This window comes from Suricata suricatta, chromosome X (genome assembly GCF_006229205.1).
Source record: "Suricata suricatta isolate VVHF042 chromosome X, meerkat_22Aug2017_6uvM2_HiC, whole genome shotgun sequence".
Lineage (NCBI taxonomy): Eukaryota > Metazoa > Chordata > Mammalia > Carnivora > Herpestidae > Suricata > Suricata suricatta.
In genome coordinates this window covers 76,289,918-76,313,239 of record NC_043717.1, presented here as the reverse complement: position 1 = coordinate 76,313,239, position 23,322 = coordinate 76,289,918, and the positions used below count along the sequence as shown (strand labels likewise).

General features: G+C 38.6%; 1 long non-coding RNA gene across 1 annotated transcript in view; it reads left to right on the top strand.

Moving 5' to 3' along the window:
* LOC115283284 overlaps positions 1 to 3,986 on the top strand; it is a 60,155-nt gene extending 56,169 nt beyond the window's left edge. The window contains exon 3 of the long non-coding RNA XR_003904984.1: positions 3,738 to 3,986. This is a non-coding gene — a long non-coding RNA (uncharacterized LOC115283284). The remainder of the gene's footprint in view (positions 1 to 3,737) is intronic.
* The last annotated feature ends 19,336 nt before the right edge of the window (positions 3,987 to 23,322 follow it).

Sequence of the window (23,322 nt, the reverse complement as noted above, 5' to 3'; positions counted from 1 at the left end):
TGTGTAGTAGCAGTAGCCAAAAAGTGGAAACAACTCAGATATCCATTTGGATAAACAAATTGGTATATGCCCGTACCATGAAATATTACTAATGAATAAAAAGGAATGAACTGTTGAAACAGTAACATGGTTGAATCTCAAAATACTTTTGCTGAGTGAAGGAAGCCAGGCCCAAAAGAACACCTTCTTGTGATTCCATTTATACACATCTTAAGAAATTCCAAAATAATCTACAATGTCAGAAAGCACACCAGTGGTTGTTTGAGGAAGGGGAGAGAAGAGATCAGGAGACAAGGATTACTAAGGGACAAGGGAACACCTTGGGAATTATGGATGTGTTCATCATCCTGATTGTGAAGATTGTTTCACATGTGTATACATATGTCAACACTTAACAAACTGTGTACTTTAAAGATGCACCATTTATGTGGTGTTATTTTTCTTCAATAAAGCTGTTCTGGAAAACCTCAGTGAGGGGCTCTTGTGTGGCACACTCAGTTAAGCGTTCGACTTTTGATTTCAGCTCAGGCCATAATCTCAGGTTCATGGGATCGAGCCCCGTGTCAGGCTTTGTGCTGAGCATGGAGCCTGCTTGGGATTCTCTCTCACCCTCTATTTCTGCCCATCCCTTGCTTGCATTCTGTCTCTGTCTTTCTCTGAAAATAAATAAACTTTTTTTTACATTTAACTTTTTAATGTATTTGAGCATATTCGGTACATGTTTAGATATAAAGGATATTTATTTTTTTAAATAGTTTATTGTTAGGTTGGTTTCCATATTAATAGCCAGTGCTCTTCCCCACAAGCGTCCTCCTCCATGTCCATCACCCTCCTTCCTCTTCCCTTCCGCCTTCAGCCCTCAGATTGTTTTCAGTATTCAAGAGTCTCTCATGTTTAAAGAAAGACTTGAAAAAAAACCTCATTGAACAAACAGAAAACAAGTGTGATTATACTCACCATCCTTATTAGAATCTGCAATAATAATAATCTTACTTTACTTACTTAACTTACTTACTGAGTAGGCTTCGTGCCCAACATGGAGCTCAACACAGGGCTCAAACTCAGGATCTTGAGGTCAGGACCTGAGCCAAGATCAAGAGACAGTTAACCAACCAAGCCACCCATGTACCCCAATAATAATCTTACTTTAAAATTATCTACTGGTCACAAGCCAAAGTGATTTTTCCCCTTCCTTGGAATAGCTGAACAAATAAAAGAATCAGTAAATTAGGGACTTTTAACAGAACCATAGGTCTTTAAGAATTTTTAGCTGGAATATCTCATGTGTTTAGTGGTCATATTAATGCAGTTAAATCAAGCAGAACATTCCTAATCCTGAAAGCTTAAAATTAGGGTCTTTATCAGAATACCCATACATGATGTCAGTGCAATCCCCACTCTACCCCCCATTTATGAAGTTACTTTGATGCATACCGATCTATTTTCCCATTCAATCATGTTAAGTAAGCCTTCTTGGTGTGGAAAGGTTATAGATTTTTCTCTGAGGTGAAGAAGGCAAGCTTTGCCATGGATATGTTTCTAGCAAACAAAAGAATTGTGATAAACAGATAATTCGTGAAAATATATTTTATTCAATAAGCAGATAGCAGATTAGTAGGGTTTACCATGGATGCATATCTTTGACTTTTTTCATTCTGATTCTTTTAATTTAATTTTTTAAATGTTTACTTATTTTTGAGAGAGAGAGAGAGTGCGAGCAGGGGAGGGTCATTGAGAGAGAGACAGACAGGATCTGAAGCAAGCTCCAGGCTCTGAGCTGTCAGCACAGAGCCCAACACAGAGCTCAAATTTATTGGACCAAGAGATCATGACCTGAGTTGAAGTCTGATGCTAAACCAACTGAGCCACACAGGTGCCCCTCTGATTCTTTTTTTAAGGTTTATTTATTCTGAGAAAGAGAAAGAGGGAAGGAGGGGGCATATGAGCAGAGAAGGGACAGAGGGAGTGGGAGAGAGTATACCAAGCAGGGGTCTAGCTCATGAAAGGAGCCCTATGCAGGGCTTAAGCTCATGAGATCAGGACCTGAGCCTAAACTGAATCAGATGCTATTTAAGCTGTCTAACTGACTGAGACACCCAGGTGCCCTTCTTTCTAATTCTAACATTGTCAATACCAAGTTTAGCATGTTAGTCATGATTCTACTTCAGGCTGATTAGGTTACAGAGTTCATGATTGATTGTCCTATCAATTATTGTACTGTGCTGGAAGTGATTATATTGCAGAAGCAGCTGATCACACAGCCCTTGCAGTATTCAGTAGTTTCCAAAGGGAGAGGGCTTTCAAATTTCTTAGACAGGGAATATTTATGAGCAGCTTGTTTCTGGGAGCTCTGAAATATGGTACTTTAGAAAAGTGGGGATAAGTGGTCTTGGATCTCAATTTATGTTTTCCTGTATATTTGAGGTTATAGAATAAATTACTCATACTTAAAATTCAGAAAATATGACATTAGAAGATAGTTGATATGATCAGATACTTAGGAATTTCTCAGTACACTTTGATCTGTTATGTAATTTTTGTACCCAAATATATTCACTGAAAGGTTTGTTCTTGAAGGTCAGAAAACTTGGACCAAGATAGGAGAAAATACTCCCTTGCATATTTCCCCAACTACACTTTGTATCCTTAAAACATAAGTTTATGAGGGAATCTTACTTTGTTCTGAAATATAAACACCATGGCTGTGCTATTAACAATTGTACTGATAAATCAAGCAAATTCTTATTTTTTCTGCATTCTGACTAATTCAGGCAAAATCAAAATTTTCTCTTTATTCAGGTTTTCAAGAACACTGTGGCTACACAGGCCTGCCCAGATTTCTGTGGACTGAAAAGTTAATATAGATTATCTTTTCTATAAAGTTGATGTTGATGAAGTGAAGGAGAGAAAAGAAAGCAAACACCTTGATAGGAAGGTATAGATGAGGACAGATTTGGGATAGAGAGAGAGCAGACAGTTAAGGGGAGATCGAAAGTAGATTGAGCAACAGTTGATAGAGTCAGCTACTGAAAAATTGAAGTAGTGGGATCAAAATCATACTTTGAAAAGAAGTAGAAATACGCCTTCCTCTGAGGTAGAAGAGAAGGGAAAGATCAGGTATGACAGATACTGTAGAGTGGCTCACTCGAAACACTTCCTGCTGAAATCTTTATTTCTCATCCTTGGAGCTAGGCTTCTGTATGGAGTTTAAACCAACCATCAGCCAAGGCTGTAGCATTAGGAAAAACGGTAGGAAATTTCAGAAGTTGGCACATACTGGCCCCTTCTTGTGGCTTTTTGAAAAGCTCCATAAGAAAGTGATAAATTCAGGTTTCAGCAATGAAAGGAAAGATAAATGTACTAAGAGAGATGCTTTCAGCCTCTTGGCCATACCAGTGCTGGATTTTCTCTAAATGAGAAAAAAATAAACCCCCAAATTGTTTGAGCTGCTGTTTTCCACATTCTGTAAACTACCAGCCAAATGTAAATTTCTAATTGATGCACTAGACAAGATGTGGGTAACTGTATTGTCTCTTTACTTAGTGATTCTTATGACTCTGTGTTCACTATTTACTTAGTGAAGTAGAAGCCGAGGTCTGTATGTTGAAAATTACACTATGTGAATCAATTCAATGAGAATGTTATTGAATGCCTATCACGTGCTTGGCATTAATGTTCATTGACAGAAACCTTTGCTGACAGTACCATAGCCCTTACATTATATTTCCTCTTTCCAGGAAAATTTTGAAGGTCTGCACTCCAGAATTCATCTCCTTTCCTGCCCCGGCCAGTGGGCCAGACCTTGAAGGAAATTTTATGGCTGCAGACTGAAAAATTGAGGACCTGTAACCCGCATTTTTACACTTCAAAATTGAGCACTTCACATCCACTAGGCAACATGTTATATTTAACTTGCATTATGTCTAGTCATATACTCACCTGAAAATATACGTGTTTTTCATTGTGAATAAGATTTGTTTCATAAATTGTCTGCATTCAGTTGCTCTCATGAATATTAATTGGTGGCCTGCTCAGCACTCATTTCCCCATTTTCCGTTTCTAAGGGCAGCCTTATTTCTGACCAGGTAGCTGCCCCTCTTCCATGCAGCTAATATACACAAATTCACACGCATATGCACACATTTATGCTTTCCATCATCTATGAGCCTATGTCTGTGACATGATTTCTCGCATTATACAATTAAAAAGCCTTTGTAGATAGTAAATAAAGAGGCTGCAGATGGCAATGAGTTTGTGTGAAAAACAGATGAATAACAGAGGGTAAGGAACAGGGCTGATGGGTGATAGTATACTCCCCTCCAAAGGGTAATTATCCCGTGTTGAATTCTCTGACAGCAGAGCCATGCAGATCCCAAGAGAGCCTGGCTGCACTTAACAGGACTGACTGCGGCAGGCAGTTAACAGGAAAGGATCCTGAGGCATAGTCAGAGAAGTGAGATCCCAGGAAATCATTCTGAATATCCAGAAGCAGAAGAGAGGAGGAGAGCAGGGATCCAGGAGACAAAGTGGGCCAGATGGCAAAGAAGTGGTAACACCAAGGTACCAAAGAAATGATAAGAACTACGGTTAGTAGGGGGCTAAAAAGCTCAAGGTGAGCATCAGTGAAACAGGCTGGGATGGAGCCTGTGTGTGTGTGTGTGTGTGTGTGTGTGTGTGTGTGTGTGTGTGTGCGCGCGCATGCACAGGATAAGGATAATTCAGAAACTCATCTCAAAGAAGCAGGAATGTTGGGGTGCCTGGGTTACTCAGTCGGTTAAGCGTCCGGCTTCAGCTCAGGTCATGATCTCACGGCTTGTGGGTTTGAGCTTTGCGACGGGCTCTGTGCTGATAGCTCAGAGCCTGTTGCTGCCTCAGATTCTGTGTCTCTCTCTCTCTGACCCTCCCCTGCTCGCGCTGTCTCTCTCTGTCTCTCAAAAAATAATTAATTAACATTTTAAAAAAATAAAAAAAGAAGTGGGAATGTAGTTTCAGACCCCTTATCTGAACGTTCTGGTTGCTCACACCAACATTGGTGAGTCTTAAAAGAGCAGATGCCAACCAAATAGTATTTCACTGAAAATAAACATCATAGAAGAATGGATTACTTACACTTTTATTTTTAGTCCCATGGACTTATCATATAATAAGTTTACTGTTAGTCCCATATGGGACCACCAGGTATCAGGCACTCCTAAGAGAATGTAGCATAAATTATCTCAGTGGATTTTTAGAATAGCTTTATGAGACAGGTACTATCATCATTCCCATTTTGAAAATGAAAAAGCAAAGGTTCAGAAATGCTAAGTCATTTGCCCAAGATCATCCAGCGAATAAGTGGCACGGCAGGACTGCAGGCCAAAATGTGTCATATTCCAGAAAGTAGAGGCTCATAAGTGCATTTTCTACTGCCTGCCTGATATCTCTTATGCTGTTTTCAGAGACATAGACCATATGCTTGCTCTTCCCCATTGATATTTTGCTTAGCACATAGATAAAGGTACCACTTCATCCATTTAGCAGTGCAGAGGAAATACATGGAGAATATGGGTTGAAAAAGACTCAAAAAATAGCTGAGCTAAAGGTAGAATCCCCTCCATTCCACAGGATTCACCTGGCGATGCTGAGTAAATACCATCTGCGGCGAATTGCATGCCACCAAGAAGCTGTGTTATAATAAACCAAGGAAACATTTTTTTCCTTGAAAAATTATATTTTTGCTGATGCAGTCTTTTGGAATGTCTGTCACTTTCAGGAGGCTCTCAGGGATATGGTAGATCAACATTTGACAGTCTCTGCACAGCTCATGATCTGATGCAGGATGTTCTTGGCAAACTCAAGAACCTTTAAACTCCTCACAAAATTCAAGTGGCTTTCCTATCAGTGCTTTTGTGAACCTCAAGATTTTTAAAAGTGAAAATGGTTTATTGCAACACAAGCATGTAGTGATTATTCCATAAACAATACCATTTCAGAATACTTATAGGTAAGTCTTTCAAGATGAGGGATAAGGTGACTTCAACTGCCGTTTAAGGCAGTACAGTCCATAAAATACAAAAGACTCCAACCTTGAAAACCAAGAGCAAAGCGAGTGGCATCATAGTTCCAGATTTCAAGACATTCTACAAAACTGTAGTAACCAAAGGAGTACTGGTGCAAAAATAGACACAGATATTTTTAAAATTTTTTTTAAGTTTATATATTTATTTTTGAGAGAGATACAGAGAGTGAGTGGGGTAGGGGCAGAGGGAGAGAGAGAGGGAGAGAGAGAATGTCAAGGTGTCAGCACACTTGTGGGGCTAGAACTCACAAACCATGAGATCATGACCTGAGCCGAAACCAAGAGTTGGACACTTACCCAACTGAGCCACCCAGGCACTCTAACAATAGACACATCGATTAATGAAACAGAGTAGAGAGCCCAGAAATAAAGCTATGCTTATACGGTCAATTAATCTGTGAAAAAGGAGGCAAAAATATACAATGGTGAAAAGACAGTCTCTTCAATAAATGGTGCTGGGAAAACTGGACAGCTGCATGCAAAAGAATGAAAGTGGACCACTTGCTAACACTATACACAAAAATAACTCAAAATGGATTAAAGACCTAAATGTGAGACTCAAGTCCATAAAAATCCTAGAAGAGAATACAGACAGTAATTTCTTTGTCATCATCTATAGCTACATTTTCCTAGATACATCTCCTCAGGCAAGGGAAACAAAAGCAAAAATGAACTACTGGATTACATCAAAATAAAAAGCTTTCGCAGAGTGAAGGAAACCATCGAAAAAAACAAAAAGACAACCTACTGAATGGGTGTGCAAATGATATATCTGGTAAGGGGCTAATATCCAAAGTACATAAAGAACTTACACAACTCAACACACACACACACACACACACACACACACACACACTCCAATTAAAAAATGGGCAGAGGACTTGAATAGACATTTTTCCAAAGAAGACCTACAGATGGCCAACAGACACAGAAAAGATGTTCAATACCATGAATTATCAGGGAAATACAAGTCAAAACCACCATGTCATATCATCTTACACCTGTCAGAATGGCTAGAATTTAAAAAAAATAAATAACAAGCATTGGTAAGGATTTAGAGGAAAAAGAATCATTATGCACTCTTGGTGGGGATGTAAGTTGATATGGTCACTGTGAAAAAGGTATAGAGTTCCCTCCAAGAAATTAAAAATAGAAATATCATATGATCCAATAATTCCACTACTGGGTATTTACTCAAAGAAAACAAGAATACTAACGTGAAAAGATATAAGCACCCTTATGTTTACTGCGGCATTATTTACAGTAGTCAAGATATAGAAGCAGCCCAAGTGTCCCCCGATAGATGAATAAAGAAGATATATACACACACACACACACACACACACACACACACACACACACATATATCACACTATATATACACACACACATATATACTCACACTCATATATATACACACACATATATATCACACTATATATACACACACACACACACATATATATATACACACACATATCACACACACACTATATATATATATACACACATATATATCACACATATATACTCACACATATATATACACACACACATATATCACACCCACACTATATATATATATACACACACATATATATATCACACTATATATACACACACACATATCACACACACACACACTATATATATATATACACACATATATATCACACATATATACTCACACATATATATACACACACACATATATCACACCCACACTATATATATATATACACACACATATATATATCACACTATATATACACACACACATATATACACACACACACATCACACACACACACACTATATATATATATATACACACATATATATATATCACACTATACATACACACACACACACAGTATTACTCAGCCATAACAAAGAATGACATTTTGCTATCTGTGACAACATGGACGGATAGATATAGAGGGTATTATGCTATGTAAAATAAGTCAGTCTGAGAAAGACAAATACTGTATGATCTCACTCATATGTGGAATCCAAAAAACAAAACAAATGAATACACAAACAAAAAGCAGAATCAGACCTATAAATACAGAGAACAAACCCATAGTTGCCAGAGGGCAGGTGGAGGAATAGGCAAAATGGGTGAAGGGGAGCGGGAGACACAGGCTTCCAGTAATAGAATGAGTAAGTCATGGGAATAAAGTGCACAACACATGGAATACAGTCAATGATACTGTAATAGCATTGTATGATGACAGATGGCAGCCACACTTCTGGTGAGCACAGCATGGCATATAGAGATGTTAAATCACTATTTTGTACACCTGAAACTAATGTAATGTTGTATGACAATTATACTCAAAACTGTTTTAAATTTTAAAAAGGAAACAGATAGCTGGAGCACACTGCAGAGATCAAGATGGCCGTTGCCCCATGGAACCAGCAGCCTGGGTCAGTCACATTCAGAAGCACCGCTGAGTTGCAGTGGGAAGAGGAAAGCTGCTAAACCTCCATCATTCCTTCTTTTCAGAAGAGGAGAGACAAGAGCTTACTCTTTAGGCATGTTCTTGATGGTCTCGTGCTCTTTCATGGCTTACCCCCAATCGCTGCCATGGAATAGCTCAATGCCCACACTCCACACAGTGCCTTTATCCAAGCAGTGTAGATTTATTCCAAAGCCTTCAAGGTTTGAGTGAGGTTCCAATACTCAGGAGCATGAAGCGAGAAGCCAGTGCAGTGCAGGGTTTATTCTGCTTCTTCTCACAAAAGTTGCAGTTGTGAAGATGTGCAAGTCTTCTGAGGCCCAAAGTTCAAAGTGAACTGCTCTATAGTGGCAACTTCCTGTGTGTTTCACTAGGGCTGGTGTTCCAGGGGGTCCAGCAGCGGCTTGGTGACACCCTCGACGGTGAGCCACTGCCGCATCTGGAACACCTCTCAGCACCGCTGCTGATCACTCAGGTCCAGCTTGGCCACCAAGGACATCAGGGTTGCTGGAGATGGCAGAGGTGGTGGCCACAGGATTAGCACCAGCTCTGACAGTGGCTGCTCACTCAGCCTGCCCCTAGGCCCCTGGCAATAGATTACCTTACCAGCCCTTTGCTGAGGGCTGCCTTGCCATGGCCTGGCTCCCACACCTGGCCTGGCCTGGGGGCATGGAGTGGGGCCTTGGCAGCTGGGTGGGAGCAGGGCACCGAAGGCCCCTGATCTGCTTCTGTCCATGTGGCATGGTAACCACATTGCTTCTTGCCCACCACATGGTTCTATACATATTTTTTAATGCAATAGTACTGTAAGTGTATTTTCTCTTCCTTATAATTTTCTTTTTTAAATAGTTTAAATTTTTTTTTATTTTTGAGAGAGACAGAAAGAGAGTGCTAGCAGGGAAAGGGCACAGAGAAAGGGAGACAGAGAATCCAAAGCAGGCTCTGTGCTATCAGTGCAAAGCCTGATGTGGGGCTCAAACTCATAAATTGTGAAATTATAACCTGAACCAAAGTTGGATGCTCAATTGATTGAGCCACCCAGGTGCCTCCCACTTATAATTTTCTTAATAACATTTTTTTCTAACTTACTTTAACATGAGAATATAGTATATGATACATATAACATACAAAATATAAGTTAATCGGCTGTCAATGTTATCAGTAAGGCTTCTAGTCAACAGTAGGCTATCAGTAGTTAAGCTTTGAGGAGCTAAAGGTTATATGTGCATATTTCATTGTTTTAATTTAATTTAATCTTTTATTTTGAGAGAGAGAGGGCACAAGCAGAGGAGAGGGGCAGAGGTAGAGAAAGAGAATCTTAAGCACGTCCCACACTCAGAGAGGACCCCAATGTGGGACTCTGTCCCACAGCTGTGAGATCATGACCTGAGCAGAAATCAAGAGTCTGACATTCAATCAACTGAGTCATCCAGGCATCCCTATATGCAGATTTTCAACTGGAGTGGGGATTCAGCACCCCTAACCCTAACTCCATTGTTCAAGGGTCAATTGTAGTACTGAAAATAATACCAGCAAATATTTATATAGAACAAGTATTATTTTACTTGTGAAAATTAATAAAAGGACACCTCATTTGGAATGAAGATGAGAAGCCAGTAGGGAGAGCCCTACCACTCTCAATTGCAGACCCAATAGAAGAGACATACCTTGTAAATCAATTCTACTTTAGCTACTACCTTACTACCCCAGCAGAAGGAAGAAAGGTTTCCCCTTCCCCGGCAACAGCCTAGCCCATAAGAGACAGTCACTATTCAGCCAATGAAAAGCCACTATCCTTTAAACTCCCAGTTTACTCCAATGGACTATTTGTTTATAACAGCCCTTCCGAACTCCCCACTTTCCTCTATAAAAGAGGTTTCCTCTACTTGGTTCTCTGGGTTTGCCTATGGTTTTGCCATAGCTTACTTGTTCAGAATCACAATATTCTATTCCCTAATATACTTATTTTTGCTGGTAGAATAACTGGAAGTTTTATTTTTAAAGTTTAACATATTTAATCCTCACAACCACTCATATCCTCCATTTTACAGACGAATAAAATGAGTGACAGAGAGGTTTAGACTATAAACCAGAGCCATACGGCTAATAATAACTTGTGGAGCTGGGAATATGAACTCAGGCAGTCTGGTTCCAAAGTATGTGCTCTTTTAAAAAAAATATTGAAGTATAATTAACATACAATATTAGGTTGATTTCAGATGTATAATATAACCGTTCAATATTTGTATACATTGCAAAATGATTACAATAAGTCTAGTTATCATCTGTCACCATACAAAGTTAACTTTTAGGATTTCCAGAGTACATGCTCTTAACCACACTTCTAAAGGAACAATTCAGTCAGAAAAAATTCGTGATAAACAAAAGCAAGAGCAGCACATGATACAATAATGGTCTACAGTCTAGAAAAGAATCAGGCTGATAAAATGTAGTTCAGATGTAGTTTAGGGCAAAGAAAGAGAGCAAAATTATAGAATCCTGAGGGAGAAAAAGAAACCCTAGACAAAGAGCAGACTGGGATCAGAGCACTGACTGAAGGAATTCAATATGCATTGTCTCTTAAAATGAACAAGATTGAACTTTGTATCTATTCTATTGATCTGTAATTGTCTAAGTGTTCTGCAGCCATAGTTTATTAATTGACATTGCCTATCAAATTATAGAACTTTGCCATTAATTATAGATATTATTTTTAGCAATGTAAAAAATGTTGAAAGAGGGAGATACACTTATAGTCTTAGCCATCTTATTGATTAATTCAATATTAATAGATCAGCATTTCCCCTGGAAAAAGCATTAAATCCCTTTAGGACCTAATTTCTTTCTTTATAAAATGAAGGGTTATCATAGATTGATGATTTATATAACTTTCAGCTTAAAAACCTTGCCTGTTTTTCAATTTGCTAAACACATAAGAGCAAGCAAATCAATATGCATATTGAAAAAACTCATAATGTGTCTTAGAGAAAATATAAATGCAAATGATGAAAACAGGAAAGAGTGAGAAAGGCATACACTTATCTGTATTATTCATTTGGCAATTGATCATGTGCCACTTTGTGACATTACCTCTACCATTACTTGATTCATGTGTTAAGTAGCTTTATTATACTCATTTAATTAATTGAACAAATAATTGGCACCTACTAGTGCCAGGAACTGTTCTAGACACTGGGTATACACTGGTTAAAAATCTAGCCCTTCTGGCTTTGCCGAAAAGATTAAGATTACTTTTAGGATACAGACTGTCACAGGTATATTATATTTGCCTTCAATGATGCTTGTCAGTTGGTATATATCCTTGGTTGTTTTGATTCAGTTTTAGCTTGGGTGGCTCAGTGTGTTAAGTGTCCAACTTCAGCTCAGGTCATGACCTCACAATTCGTGAGTTTGAGCCCGGCGTCGGATTCTGTGCTGACAGCTCAGAGTCTGGAGCCAGCTTTGGATTCTATGTCTCCTGCTCTCTTTGCCCCTCCTCTCCTTGTGCTCGCTGTCTCTCTGTCTCTCTCTCTCTCAAAAAGAAACATTATGAAAAATAAAGTAAAAGGATGTGGTGAAATTCTAGAGAAATCTTGCTCAGACACCCTGCTCTTGTTGATCATAATAAGATTATCAGATTGTCAAAAGTTTCCTGGCCAACAATATGTACAAGGTCATGTAGGGAATATAAGGAAGCATAAACTAGCTTCATCCTTGACACACTTATCAAAATATTAAACAGAAGTTACAAAAGATCTAATGAAAAGCATCTGGTGTCCCTGGGTGGCTCAGTCACTTAAGCGTCTGACTTCGCTTCAGGTCACAATCACCTGATTTACAAGTTCGAGCCCCAGGCTCCACTCTGTGCTGACAGCTGGCTCAGAGCCTGGAGCCTGCTTCGGATTCTGTGTCTCCCTCTCTCTCTATCCCTCCCTCACTCATGAACTCTCTCTCTCAAAAATAAACAAACATTTAAAAACTTAATGAAAAGTGTCTAAACAATAAGGGAACACATTAATTTCATCTTACATAAAAAGGAAATCTGGAAGGTATGGCAGTTTCAGGAGTGGTTGCTTGACTCAATACTGTTATTAGAACTCAGGTTCATTGGGTTTTTCCAATCTGCTAACGTTAGTAAGTTGGTTACTTCCCATGTAGTCGCAGGATGCATGCAGCAGCCTCAGATATCACCTATGCGCCAGAAATGCCTACAGTTTAGAAGAGAGTAAAAGAATGCTCTGTTCCTTATGTTCTTTTATAACCATAAACATAAAATAGATAACTTCTCTATCATGGCTCAGAACTTCCTTGCTCACCTATGCCTACCTCTGGCAAGGGAAATGACATTACTATGGCTGGCTTATACCACTGAATTTTAACCTTTTAAAACCAGAAACCACAGTAAGAAAATAATTTACATGTTATATAATACACGTGTGCACACACACACATGCATGCCCACACATAAAGCTTTACAAAATGCCTCTTAACCTTAATGCACATAACATGCTTTTATGTTATTTATGATATTCTATTTTGTTAATTTAAAAATGCTGACAGTAACCCTTCCAAAACATTGGAAAAGAGGGAAGAGTTACAAACTCATTTTTTGAGGCCAGCATTAGCCTGATGCCAAAGGCAGACAGAGATAGTAAAGGAAAACTACAAATCAACATTCTTGAGGAATATTGATGCAAAATCCTCAACAAAGCATTGGCTAAACAAATTTAAAAGCACACTAAAGGGATCATAGATAGTTCATGACCAGATGGGATCTATCCCTTTGATATGAGGATGGTTCAACATATGGAAATTCATCAATGTAACCCACTACATTAACAGAACAAAAGATAAAAATCACATGTTAATTGGGGCGCCTGGGGCGCTCAGTTGGTTAAGGTCCAACTTTGACTCAAGTCATGATCTTGCGGTTTGTGAGTTCGAGTCCCACATTGGGCTCTGTGCTCACAGCTCAGAGCCTGGAGCCTCCTTTAGATTCTGTTGTCTCTTCCTCTCTCTGCCCCTCCCATGCTCGTGCTCTGTCTCTCTCTGTCTCTTAATAATAAATAAAAACGTTAAAAAATTAAAAAGTCTCAAAGGATGCAGAGAGAGCATTTGAAAAAAGTCAACAAACTTTCAAAATAAAAGCTCAGCAAACCAGGCCAGCAATAGAAGGAAACTACTTTATCAGCATAAAGGCCATAAGAAAAGCTTACAGGTAAGACCCACTCAGTAGTTAAAAACAAAACAAAACAAAACAACAACACTGAAGATTTTCCTCTTTTAAGATCAGGAACAAGGGAAGGATGCCCACTCTTGCCACTTCTTTTAAACACTGTATTAGAAACAAATAAAAGGCAACCAAATTGGAAAGGAAGAAGTTAAAATTATTCTTGTTCATAGACTATATGATCTTACATGTAGGAAATCTGAAGACTACACACACACACACTATTAGAACTATAGACAGATTAAGTAAAGCTGCAAGACACACTATCAGCACACAAAAATCAGTAACATATCTATATACTAACAATGAACAATCTGAATAGGAAATTAAGAAAACAATCCTATTTACAATTCCATCAAAAAGAATAAAATACTTAAGAGTAAACTTACTAAGGAGTCAAAAGACTTATACGCTGAAAACTACAAAACATTGCTGAAAGAAATTTAAAGAAGACACAAAGAAATGGAAAAACATCCTGTGTTCATGGATTGGAAGACTTTATATTGTTAAAATGTCAATACTACTCAAAGTGATTTACAGATTCATTGCCAACCTTATCAATCCCACTGGCATTTTTTGCAGAAATAGAAAAAAAATCATCCTAAAATTTGTATGTAACCTTTAAAATATCTTTTACTGTTTTTATTTATTTTAGAGAGAGAGATAGCATGAGCAGGGGAGGGTCAGAGAGAGAGGAAGACACGGAATCTGAAGACAGGCTCTAGGCTCTGAGCTAGCTGTCAGCACAGAGCCTGATGTGGGCCTCGAACCCATGAACCGTGAGATCATGACCTGAGCCAAAGTCAGACGCTTAACTACCTGAGCCACCCAGGCACCCCAAAATTTGTATGTAATCTTAAAGGACCCTGAATAGCACAAATAATCTTGAGAAAGAAGAGCAGAGTTGGAGGCCTCACACTTTCTGATTTCAAAGCATATTACACAGCCTTGGTAATCAAAACAGTATAGTACTGGCATACAGACAGATATACTGACTGATTAAACAGGACACAGTGTGCCAGAAATAAACCTTCCCATATATGACCAAGTGAAATTTTACAGGACACCAAAAAACAGACAGTAGGAAAATAGTGTTTTCAACAAGTGGTCCTGGGAAACCTAGGTATCCACATGCAAATGAATGAAGTTGTATCCTTACCTTATCACATATACAAAAATAACTCAAAATGGATTAAAGACCTACATGTAAAACCTGAAACTATAAAACTCCCATAAGAAAACACAGTGGAAAATCTTTATGATACTGAGTTGGCAATAATTTCTTGGATATGTCACCAGAAACAGAAGCAACAAAAGCAAAAATGTTCAAAAAGGGCTACATCAATCTTACAAACTTCTGTACAACAAAGAAAACACTCAACAGAGTGAAAAGGATCAACAATCAACATATGAAAGGGAGAAAATATTTGCAAACTATGTGTCTCATAATCGGTTAACATCTAGAATATATAAAGAATTCTTACAACTCAACATCAACAAAGCAAACAAACTGATTTTAAAAATGGGCAAAAGATTTGAACAGATGTTTCTACAAGGAAAATATACATATAGCCAACAAGGATATGGGAAGATGCACAACTTCTGTAATCATCAGGGAAATACAAACACAATGAGATACCCCCTCATCCCCATTGGGATGGCACTATCAAAAATAAATAAATAAAACAGAACATAACAAGTGTTGGTAAGGCTGTAGAGAAATTAGAACCCTTCTGCAATGTCAATTGGAATGTAAAATGCGTAGCCACTGTGGAAAACAGAATGGAGTTTCCTCAAAACATTTAAAAATAGAATTTTCGTATAATCCAGCAATGTCACTTTTGGGTATACATCTAAAAGAATTGAAAACAGGAACTCAAAGAGGTATTTTTACACCTATGATGATTTCATTATTCACAATAGCCAAGATATAGCAGAAGCCTAAATGACCATCAAAGTATGAACGGAAAAAGAAAATGCAGTACATACATACAGTGAAATATTATTCAGCCTTGAAAAAGAAGGCAATCCTGTCATACTACAACATGGATGAACAGTGAAGGCATTATGTTAAGTGAAAGAAACAAGTTACAAAAAGATAAATACTGCATGATTCCACTGATATAAGGTATCTAAAATAGTCAAGTTCATGGAAACACAAGGTGGAATAGTCGTTGCCAGCGAGTGGGGGAAGGGGGAAAATGGAGAGTTATTGTGTAACAGGTATAGAGTTTCTGTTTTGAAAGATGAAAAAAGTCTAGAGATCTGTTGCATATAGTAAATACTAACATATTATTTTCCTAAAAATGATTAAAATGGTTAAATTTATATTATGTGGTTTTTTTTTTTACCACAATAAAAAACATACTGATTGTGACCTTTATGTTGATTTCATGACTCATTAATGGCTCACAGCCTGGTTTTGAAAAATACTAGCTTGGATTAATCAAGACTGTCCATCTGTCATGTGACCTACATTAGGGTACAAGTCTGTCATATATACCATGATCAAAATCAGCTCTGTTAGCAAGCAAAAGGTAGGGTGGAATGAAATATTATTTGGTAATCAAAAGGAATGAAGCACTAATACATACTATATCTTGGGTGGACCTTGAAAACATTATGCCAGTCACAGAAGACCACATATTGTATTATTCTATATGAAATTTCCAGAATGGGCAAATCCATAGAGACAAAACCTAGAGTAGTTGTTGCCTAAGGTTGGGGGAAACAGGGAATGAGCACTAATTGGTACAGGTTTTCTTTTTGGGAAAACAAACATGTTCTAAAATTAGATTGTGATGGTTATACAACCCTCTAAATATATTAAACACATTGAATTATACAATTTTTTTAAAAGTTCATTCACTTATTTAGAGAGAGAGAGAGAGAGAGAGAGAAGAAGGTGGATGAGGAGGAGGAAGAGGAGGAAGAGGAGTGGTAGAGAGAGAAGGAGAGTGAGAATCCCAAGCCCTATGTGTGGTTCAATCTCACAAACCGTGAGATCATGACTTGACCCGAAACCAAGAGTCCGACACTTAACAGACTGAGCCACCCAGTTGTCTCTGGATTATACACTTTAAATGACTACAATGTATGGTATGTGGATTATAGACCAATTAAGCTGCTAAAAAAAAAAAAGGGAGCATAATGGCAGAGTTTATATCTAATGAAATAAGGAAAATAATTCAGCATCTGGAAAATGTGTAAATACTTATGCAAACAACTTTAAAATCCCCATATATGTGCCTATGTAAACAATTTTGAAATGAGGAAATCAATGTCAGAATTGTAGAGAGATAGGAAGAACTATTTCCTGGTGATACTGTAAATGTATTATATAATGGCAATATGTAAAAAGAAGTATCATACTTAGTTTTGAACTAGTGAAAAGAAAAGTCAGGAAGAAAAGCTGATGAGCTAGCAAAATATCAGTGTCTGCACAGGAGATACTTTACTTACTTTACTTAGAAATTTCCTTAGCTCTATATTTTCAGTTTAATCTCAGAAAGTAGCCCTTCCTAGCTCAACTATTTTTCTACCTGATTCAGAAAAGTGTGGATTCTCTACCTATGAATACTATGGTTCTACTACTAAGTCATGTTTGTTTGTTTTCATTTCGTATCTAAGAGTTTTTTTTATTTATTTAAGTAATCTCTAAACCCAATTTAGGGCTCAAGCTCATGACCCCGAGATCCAGAGTTGCACAGTCCTTTGACTGACACAATGAGGCGCCCCTTCTAAGCCATGTGTGAACTCAATTATTTTAGTTAGTCATTTGCTAATTTTGTCATCCTTCTTTGTCTTCCATATTAGATTATGAATTTCTTGAGTCTAAAGACTGTAATTTCTAGGAATGACATTGTATTAAGAAATTAATCTGGGGAGAGGTGCTTGGGTGGCTCAGTAGGTTAAGCATCAGAATCTTGATTTCAGCTCAGGTCACAAACTCACGGTTTGTGAAATCGAGTCCTGCCTTTGGCTCTGAGCAGATAGCACAGGGTCTGCTTGCGATTCTCTCTATCCCTCTCTTTCTGTCCCTGCCCTGCTTATCCTTTCCTTCTCTCAAAATAAGTATTTTTTTAAAAAGAAATTAACCTGGGGAAAGGAAGACACCACCGAAATTTGACCACTGTCACTTAATCATCTGTGTGCCTTTAACTTCCCTGAACTTCAGTTACTTCCCTGTATAGTGGGAATCATAATATAGTCCAAAGTGTTGTTGTTAAAACTAAATAGGATGAAGTTTTATGAAATATCTAGCACAGAGCCTGGTAAATGGGATGAAGTTGTATCAAGTGTCTAACCTGGAGCTTGGTACATGGTAGATTTTCAATTAACATTTTTTTCCACCTGTCTCTCAATAGCCTTCTGTTGTGTCACAATTCAGGTAAAATAGTCTATTTGCCCTAATTCTCCACCTTATGTGAGCCCAAAGACACCGCTAACTCTAAAACTTGCAGAGATCTTACTGGGCTTCTAGTTTTTACTTTCCATGTGGTCCTCACTATTTCTTTCATTTTATTCACTTGTTTCCCTTCCCTGATCTATATTGATTGTATCATTTCCTCTAAATCTTAGTACACAGTGGATATCATGACAGTTTTACACTAGCAAACAATGAAATTTATATAAAACATTCACAAAAGATTTCTTGACTACTAAGAAAAAGGGGCTTTGTGTATTACATACACAATGGAAATGAGCTATTGATCAGAAGGTACCAAAGTAATTGGGAAAACAGTAGCTATGGCTTTAAACTTAATTGTTAAGACAGAGTTACCCATCTTGGGCCCTCTTCTTATCAGCTAGCCCAGACATTAATCTATTATGTGAGCAAAGATTCGGGAAGCTATAGCAGAGCTTAAGGAAGCTTCTGAGTATCTTCCGTACATATTAAATTACCTGATATATCTTCATAATATCTAGATTAAATGCAATAAGTAATTTTTAAAAGTATGTGCTGAGGGAAGAGGAACTAGTACCAAAAGACTGAAATGGAGGTATTTTTGGTTTATTCAGACCTTGGAGTTGATACCGCACCATCAGTTATGTCAATGCCCTCCAGCCAAAGGCCACTGGAAGCATACCTGTGATCGTGTAAGGGGGTTTATTGCTTGTTACACGGAGGGAGATTGCAAACCATGGGGACTCGTGGGGCATCTTATTAAGAGAGTTTAGAGGGGACTTTGGAGGCCCCTGGTTGGCTCAGCCAGCTAAGTGTCCAACTTCAGCTCAGATCTTGTTCTCACAGTTCATGAGTTCGAGCCCCGAATCAAGCTCTGTGCTGACAGCTCATAGCCTAGAGCCTGCTCTAGATTCTGTATCTCCCTCTCTCTCTGCCCCTCCCTCGCTCATGCTCTGTCTACCTCTCAAAAATAAGTAAACATTAAAAACATTTTTTTAGGGGCGCCTGGGTGGCTCAGTCGGTTGAGCGGCCGGCTTCAGCTCAGGTCATGATCTCACGGTTGTGGGTTCGAGCCCCGCGTCAGGCTCTGTGCTGACAGCTAGCTCAGAGCCTGGAGCTTGCTTCAGATTCTGTGTCTCCCTCTCTCTCTGACCCTCCCCTGCTCGTGCTGTCTCTCTCTGTCCCTCAAAAATAAATAAAAGACATAAAAAAATTAAAAAAAAACATTTTTTTTAAATTAAAGACTTAGTATACCAGATTTGGGTCCACATTAGGTGAGTTGGGGAAGTGTTGAAGGAAGCAGTCTTTTTTCTGGATAAGTAGTAGCATCCATACTCGATGCTCTCAGAAAGTGGGGGTAATTTTATGATTAGTTATTTTAATAACTCTTACTTAGTATAAGGGAAGACTAGCATGAGGGTAAAGCTGTAATTGGCACAGAAGCATCAGTCACTGATATCAGGAATATTTAGTCATTTGTGTGGCTTGGATGGTTTTCTGATTTTGTCTAGGTTCAAACATGATTACATGATGGTCCTTTCTTTTTTTTTCCTTGATAAATTGTAGTCACAGAGTGGCTTTTTTGATGTTTATGATCAATAGGATTATTCATGCTCAACAGGAGAACATGAAGATCTAGTTGTGTTATGCCCAAGTTTCCAATATCGCCCCAAAAGGAACCAGAGACTACCAGGGAGACTGAGTCACCCTCATGCAAAAACAAAGGGCTTTATTACGGGCTTAAGTACAGGCTCATAGACTCCACCAACCCACTGGCCACATGGAGAGAGCCCCAAACATGGCGGCATAGGGGCTTTTTTAGGAAGGGGGTGTTACAAGAAATGAGACACAGGTACAGCGATCCATTCCCTACCCCCTATCAATACTAGTAGTAGTGGGAGCCAATCACAACATTTAGAGTATCGACCAATCACAGAGTGGGCCCAGGGCGGGGCATGACTAGCCTCCATCTTTAGGCCCACCCCTAGAAAGGTCAAAGATGTTAGCTGGCCTCTCCTGATTGGGTGCCACAAGAGTTGTCCCTCCTTCCCTGTGCAATGTGCGCCCCTTCCATTGGCCAATGATACGGAGAAGCCAGCACCTTGGCTACAGGGGAAGCCTGAATCAGACATGTGTCCTTACAGTTGTGCCTGGTACCCAGGCACCTGGATGTCAGGGCTTGCTTCTCTCTTTCTCAATTAGAAAAGCATTATCAGGCCCTACCCCATTTTCTCTGTTTTCTTGCTGAGTCCTTGCTGGAAAACCAGAGGTTTATTTTTCTTTTTTAAAGATTATTGTTATAAAAGGAAGGGAAATTAACATTTACTGAGCACTTATATATTAGGCACTATTGTATATAAAATGACACATCCTATTTAAAAATAGTAACAACAATTGGGCAGATCAGCACCTACATTTTACAGAAGAAGAAACCAGCTCAGAGAAGATAAGCAATTGCTCAAAGTTACACAACTAATAACTGGAATCTGATTTTGAATCCAGATCCATCCCCATAGCTTTATGGGCTTTCTGCTCTACCATTGCTTTGAAGAGTTTTAGGATACTCTTTATGTCTGTACTGTTTACTTAAGAAATCTATTGGGGCAGCTGGCTGGCTCAGTGGAGTAGGTGGAACATGCAACTCTTGATCTAGGAGTTGTGAATTCAAGCACTGCATTGGGTATAGAGGTTACTTAAACATATTTTAAATGTCTCAGGGGCGCCTGGGTAGCTCAGTCGGTTGAGTGCCCAACTTCAGCTCAGGTCATGATCTTGTGGTTTGTGAGTTTGAGCCCCATATTGGGCTCTGTGCTGACAGCTCAGACTCTGGAGCCTCCTTTGGATTCTGTGTCTCCCTCTGTCTTTGCTTCTCCTCTTCTCAAGCTCTGTCTCTCTCAAAAATAAATGAACATTTAAAAAATTTAAAAATGTCTTAGAAACAGAAAATATTATATTCTGAATTGAAAGATGAAGAAGTAATAATTCCTTGAATTCACAATTTTATTGCCTATTTTTAGATTAAATTATGTCAGATATATAGGATATATATATATGTGTGTATATATATATATATATATATATAGTTTTATTTATTTATTTTAAGAGAAAGAGAGAGCAGAGGAGAGGCAGAGAGGGAGAGGGAGAAAGAGAGAATCCCAAGCAGGCTCTGTGTTGTCACCTGACACGGGGCTAGAACCCACGAACCATGGGATCATGGCCAAGCCAAAATCAAGAGTCAGACGCTTAACCAACTGAGCCACCCAGGCACACCAGCAGCACATGATATTATAGTCCTGTTTTCCACCAGACCCTGTAAATACCCAGGGTGGGGAGTGGGGGGGACAAAGCAGGAAAGAATTAAAGTATCAAAAGCTGCATGTGTGGATTCTCCATCGTAGGAGCAACTTAGGAACTGGACATTGAGGAAAAGTGGTTTCTAGAAGTAAGCTTCTAGGTTCCAGTTTACAGCGTCTGTCACTTGGCCCAGACATGCAGACTCAGCCTTGCCCCAGTCTTTAGGAGCCACCTGGCTGTCAGGCAGGGGAAATATAAAGAACCCTGTACTCACAGCTCAGTCACTCAGCATAAAGTTCCTCCTTCTAACAGTCCCTTTCTGTCCTAATAGTTTAGTCTAACAAACAGGCTTTTATTTTGCTCCTTATGAATACGTTTTTACTTTCTTCTCCAGTTCCAATAACTACATCCTCCTCTACAGGAGTCCTCACAAATAATCCTCTTTTTCCATGATACTTGGTGAAGAAAGGAAATTTCAACAGGCATATTCCTCTTTTCTTTTGGAGCTAAATTGCTTCAAGGATTGACATCTAAGTGACTGCACTCCCTTTATGGACTTCTATTAATGTTCCAACCTGGGAATTGGAATCAGATGGACTTGGTTTGAATCCCTGCTCATCTACTAAACTAACTTGGGCAAAACTCTCAACCTCAGTTTCCCTAACCTGAAAGCAGAAATCCTACTGTCTGACTCAGAGCAATTAAAAGAGAGTGCGGTGCTGTATAATAAGGTCAAGCAAAGTGCCTGAAACGTAAATGTTCAGGAATTAGTAGCCTTTTTTTTCAGTTCAGGTGAAGTTCACATAAAATTAATCGTTTTAAAGCATACAATTCAGTGACATTTTTAGTACATTCAGTGTTGTGCAACAATCTCCTTTTTGCAGTTCCAAAACATTTTCATGGTGGTCAAAAAAAATTCCCCATAGAGCTCAAAAATGCTTTGAACCTGTGGGTGGTAAGGTACATCCATCACAATGAGAACTTTAAGATCACAATCTGAGGCTAAGTACAACACTCCATTCGTTGTTCTCTGATCTCTGCTATGATCACCAGAGCTTGGGAAAAGTCAGCAAAATAGAGGTATAATTCTTAGTCCACATGCTTTATGGTCATTTGCAATATTTTTCCTCTAACATGAGGTCAACCTGAAGGGTTTTTATAGCTCGGTTGCCCTTTCAACTCACCATCATACCATGAAGTTTCACTAAAGCACATTACTCAGCTGGGTTCTATGCCAACTTCTTATAACACAATTTATCGTTGACCCAGACTAGGTGTTTGCTAATTCACTCAGAATTAACTGTGCACTTTAATCATTTTCTTTGAATCTGTTCCCATGTCTGCAGCTTTTGTAAGTACTAGCTGCATACCAATTAAAAATTTCCCATCAGTTGTATATGAGGTATGACTATAAATTCTCTTATAATTTTCCTTCTATGACTCATAAACTGGCATAGAAGCAATTTCAAAAAGAGTAGAAGGCTGGCAACTGGTATGGCATCCATGAAATAAGTGGTCTTTTTTTTTTTTTCCTGAGGAGAATAGCAGATGTGTACATTCTTATCTGTTAAAATGGTCTTGGTATACTGCTCACAACGAATATTCTTCATTTCCACATTGCTGTTAGACTCTTCATTCTTTAAAAGTTTATTTATTTATTTATTTAGAAAGAGAGATGGAGAGAGAGCAGTAGTGGCGGGGAGGGTAGAGAAAGAAGGAGAGAGGGAATCCCAATCAGGCTCTGTGCTGTCAGTGCGAAGCCAACATGGGGCTCAAACTCATAATCTGTGTGTGAGATCATGACCTGAGGCAAAACCAAGAGTTGGACGCTTAACCAACCAAACCACCCAACTTTTTGACTTTTAGAGTA